The following is a 5,000-nucleotide window of genomic DNA, read 5'->3' as shown; positions in this document are numbered from 1 at the left end:
GAGCTGTAACTGAACTTAGAAATTATAGAAAAAGAGAGGAAGGCTTCCCAGCACAGTTTCACCTGGCTTCCCCCATTTATACGGAAGATCTGCTCACTTGATTTTTCCTTTGTGACGATTGCATTATCTGGAAGCTTGTTTGCATTAGATAAGACAGTATTCACAAACAAATGACTGCATGGTCGGTGATTGACAGTGACTCAAAGTGTGTATTAATCAGATTTGGATTTTCAACTTTCTAGGGTGCTGATTAGCTTATACTTGTATATCCCATCATTAAATCAGCAGAGTGGAATTTAACCAATCGACTCCCAGAGGTTCCCCATTGACGAGTAAAATCGTCTGGCGTTAGACAGAATAAAATACTCTGGCGTTAGACAGAGTAAAATACTAAGTATGGCCGGTCAAGTCAGGTCGGCTTGGGAGTTAAAGGGTTAAAAAAGCCTCAGTAGATTGCGTGCAGTAAAGTGGTTTTGCTCTATTAGCTTTCAAAGGCAAAGAATGATTGATAGGCCGTTCAGTTGTTTCATATCATTCATTGGAAGTCGGGACAAAAAAGGTGATATCTGGCATTATTCTTTTACCAATGTGTTTGCAATTCTCTTTATTTTATGCACACTCATTTCCATGAATGAATGAACAGCTCCTGTTCCAGTTGGATGAAAACAACAATTGTAATCAGTCCAATATCAATCGAAAACTACACTTGGCGGGAAAATACCTTTGTTCCTCGCCCTCGAAAGCCAAGTACTTTCCCAGATTTACCAAACCCCCCCCTCCCCCCAAAAAAAAAAATTATATTTACTCACGCAGCCATAAACATCACCAAGATTTACCATAATACCGGGAATCCCATGCCAGAAAGCCTGGAAAGATAGGTTTCAACGGGACTCGAAACCAAGACAGATTTGTATTGTCCTGCTCTACCGGATTAGTTATCAAGGCTAGGAGGTGCTCAATTGGAGCTATTATGCATGAGACAAACGTTGACCAATTGAGTATAACAGTCAGGTGTACGACAACTTACAATACTGAATTTAACCAAAGGAGAGGACACCATAGGCATAGGAGAACATTAGCATAGCACTAGCGTGGCTCCGTTGAAGCAGTAAGCGAGAAAGTAGAACTATATGTATAAAGTTTGTGTCATTTAAGGACGGTGCCTACTAATTCAAAGAATTTTCTGCCGCGGTTTATGATAATGCAGGAAGTGTAGATCTTAACAAGTGTTGTCGAAATCCAAAAAGAAAATTGGGGGTAACCACTCATTTTTCAAAGATGATTCATGAATAATATTTGTAAACAGCCCTACTGAGCTAGCTCTAACATACGAACTATGTATGGCGTTCTTTCTCAAATTGAAGCTTAATTATCTCTCAAAAATGCATAGTTACCCCCAATTTTCTTTGTGGATACCAAGAGTACTTACCAAGGTCTACTTTTTCAGGATAGTGTTAAATCGCGCAAAAATATCCTTGTGTTAGTAAGCATCAACAATAAGAAACCCGAGTATCTCGAGATGCGCAGAACGTATGCGCAAGAACAATAGTAGGCGCCCGTCCTTAAAGAATGATATCATCGAAATTAACATACATTGTGATAAGTATAAATTCATCGTCTTTCACCCACGACCTAAAGAAATTAATCCTTTAGGAGAAAACATTTTTTAAAGTAACACGGTTTGACACCTCTGCAGCAAGAAAAGTTTCTTGGAATCATGTGTTCATGAAAGTCTCTCATGGACACCCCACATCACAGCTGTCTGCTATAGAGTCGCTAAGAATGGTTATAGGAATTTTCTGCAAGTCAAGACAATAACTCATATCTACCCGGCTCGGTTACCTTACGCATGACACTGATAAGTCTCTCTCCCCAACATAGGACATGAAGTACTGTAATCTGTTTTGGGCATGTAATTAAACCTCTTACCTGAGACCACATTTATCTGCTACAAATAGAAAGCCATCCGTATTGCAATCTTTTCATGACTCAATACTCTTCTTTTGTTACTCTCTCTATTTAAGTTTCCTTTTTTTTTATGCTCCTCACATAAATGCTAGCTATATAAGCTTATTTAGGAAAGCATAATATTTTTCTAACTAGTCTGGTCACCATACAACCAACCAGTCCAGCCACCTCTTCAGTTGCTCTTTTCGCCGTTTCTCCGCAGCATTATCCAGCCTCTTTTCTCGTGCTCGAGCTTGCTCTTTCTTCAGCTTCTCATCAATACTTCATTTATTTCTTGCTCTCTCCCTTGTTGTTTTCCACTGATATTTCGCCCGTTTTCTCGCGCTGTCAGTCACTCTCTCGGTTTCACGTTGTACTTATTACTCGCCTGCTTTCCTTGTTGCACGACATTTCAAAAAAAATAGTTAGCTTATTTTTTGGTTGTCTTCAAAAGTTTTGCTTGTTTTACTAAAACGTAATGTCAAATGCAGCATGTTTGCAACGCAACTTCCTGCCAATAAAACGCGGATTTTAGCCTATTCAACTTCCTTCAAGAAAAACGCGGATTCCAGCAGTGCGGCGACTTTTGTAAAGTTGATTCCCGTGATGGACGGTTGGTTCCCGTAATGAACGCAGCTTCTTTTACCCAAAAGTGTCTGGAAATGTAATTGGGTATAGCTTTATTATGAGTGCCATGACCTAGGAAGAATTCCATGATAAACGCCACTGAAAATAGGCCCTACAGGCAGACGGTCGCGGGACGGCAAAACACACACAAAGTTAATATTTTTTCGTTAGCTTTCTTTCTCGGCATCACACACATGTAAAAGTGACAAGTAAATTTTTCCTCCTTTCCCGGCCATTATCTCACCGATGTTAGTGACACCTCGCTTATCTCGCCCGGCCTGCAGTGGCGAGATGGCTGTTTGACACAGAGGTGGACAATATCCGCATCGTGATGTGCGCATCATGCAATGCAGATTATGTGATAAAAGATATCTTGCTGTCAGTTGCTCGTCGAATGAGGAAGCTAAACTTCCTCGACAATGCTTCTCTTTTCGTTTGATTTTTGGATCGCTAGGGTATGTATAAAAAAGGCGCAAAAATGACGTTAACGATCGATCATCTCAGTTTCTTCACAGGGTCCACGTATTGTTCAACTGATATGCTGACAGTACTTTGAGCAAGGCATTCAACTTCAGTTATGTAATAAATTGTACTCCCCTTATCCTCCCATCAAAATAGTATTGTACGACCCGGAGCCGAAATCTAAATATTTTTTCTGCATAATTTTCGTAAGTTCAAGTTGGAACACAACGATGTTTTCTCTTTCTCTCTTCTGATAAAAAGGACAAGGCTCGTCTGTCTTTTCTTTATATGTGACTCCATGTCAAAGAAAATAACCCAAAATTGAGAAAGACCTTCAAAGTCGAAAAAAAGATATAGTTTACATTCACGTAAATCTAATAATAAATTCCAGATTTTCTCAGTGTTATATGTCATCTGTGAAGATGATCAGACAGTTCGATGAAGGGCTGGATTGTTTAAATTAATCAGTTTCACGCCCGCGTTTTGAACCTAAACTATCATATTTTACTCGACTGCATTACATTGAAAGTTGTAAGATAGGCTGATGGACGTTTCAACAACAACTTACAATACCCGTGCTCTTGCATGAATTTTCCTGCGAATCACTAAGAAAAATTAAGTTAATTTACGGTTTCCTTAGCTGGCAGTTTGTGAATTATGCAATAAGCTACAGTGTAAAGCAAATAGGATAAAGTAGGAGATTAGCTTCGTGTAAAGTAAAATATGGAAGAGGATCCCAAATTGTTCCTTGTTCGAAGTGCAAGTATGTATTGCTCTGCTCTCATAACCGACTACTAAACCCATCTCCAAAATGCTTTGTTCGTTCTCCAAATTAAACCGGTTGTGCTTGTCACAGTTATTTTCTGGTAACAATAGAACTTTCTCTCTTACCAGCAGTCATTTCTTTCGTGAAAAACTGATTTTCTCGGAACTGGGATGTAACTCTTCTTCTAATGTTCTTGTGTGCCGATAGCATTTATAAATTAACCGATTACCATTACACGGGCACCTCCCAGACTCCGTCTTGACAGTAGGTATAGTTTGTTCGCAAGTGTTTAGAAGAAAGGCACGCGAAGAAAAAGCACGCCATCACGATGAAAACCATGCTGTACTCAAGTGCGATTTCTTGAAGGGTAATTAGTCTGACAATTCTGGATTGATCATAAACGTTTATGTCTCGACGTCCAGTAGGTTGATCCATTCTGAAGGGTTTTTGACAATGTTCACTATTGAAATCAAGAAAATTTTCTCTTCTGAGGTCGACGTCACAAAGGTCAAAGTGAGAATAGAAGGAAAGTATCTGCTGTGCCTCTCTAAGGGGAGGAGGGGGGGAATGCATGGGTTTAAACCTTGCAGGCCACTGTGAACGAGATGATTTTTTGGGCGTGTTATTCAGGGATATGTCACAATCATCTTGAAGATGATATCATTTTCCGCGAAATTGATCGCTTCCTGAAAGACGTCGAGTAAAAAAACGTTCTTGCAAATAACATGTTTGAAGATCAGGCAACTGAGTATAGAAAGTATAAATCTCTGGAGGATGGAATTCGATCTAGAAGAGTAGGAAATTTCTGTTTTGGCTAAATGCCTTTCCGCCAAATGGTTTTGTCTTGGCTAAATGTCTCTGCGACATTTCCCCAGTATCTGAACTTCAGGAGATCAGTTCCGCCCTGGGGACATTTAGTGTTTTGTTGTAATTATTTGATAGTCGGTAATCGTTAGTGACAGTTATCCTTCTAACAAGGTGGTGTTCGGTCGATTTTATCATGGGTGTGTGTTAGTTTTACTGCATCACAGCATAAGTTACAACAAGATTAATTACTCTACGACATCCGAAGAATGTGACGCCAGTGAAGGCTCCAACAGTTAAAGGAGCGAGTCGTCAAGCACTGCATGATGAAAATTATGAATAAAAAGAAAGCGATCAGTTTTTCACAACACTACTTTGTTGTTGAGCAGATACA

The 5,000-nt window shown here is 39.6% G+C and overlaps 1 protein-coding gene across 3 annotated transcripts in view; it reads right to left on the bottom strand.

Moving 5' to 3' along the window:
• LOC138003667 (vesicular inhibitory amino acid transporter-like) overlaps positions 1–5,000 on the bottom strand; it is a 36,382-nt gene that overhangs the window by 12,856 nt on the left and 18,526 nt on the right. Inside the window, exon 1 of one of the 3 annotated variants that reach the window (XM_068849861.1) lies at positions 1–116. This exon is cut by the window's left edge and continues 70 nt beyond it. The exons of 1 other annotated variant lie outside the window; for it this stretch is intronic. The gene's annotated coding sequence lies outside the window, so the exon portion shown is untranslated. Of the gene's footprint in view, positions 117–5,000 lie in introns of those variants that run through there. One more of the 3 variants, XM_068849858.1, reaches the window with a different exon arrangement.

This window comes from Montipora foliosa, chromosome 5 (genome assembly GCF_036669935.1).
Source record: "Montipora foliosa isolate CH-2021 chromosome 5, ASM3666993v2, whole genome shotgun sequence".
NCBI classification, from domain to species: domain Eukaryota; kingdom Metazoa; phylum Cnidaria; class Anthozoa; order Scleractinia; family Acroporidae; genus Montipora; species Montipora foliosa.
This window is presented reverse-complemented; position numbering and strand designations above follow the sequence as displayed.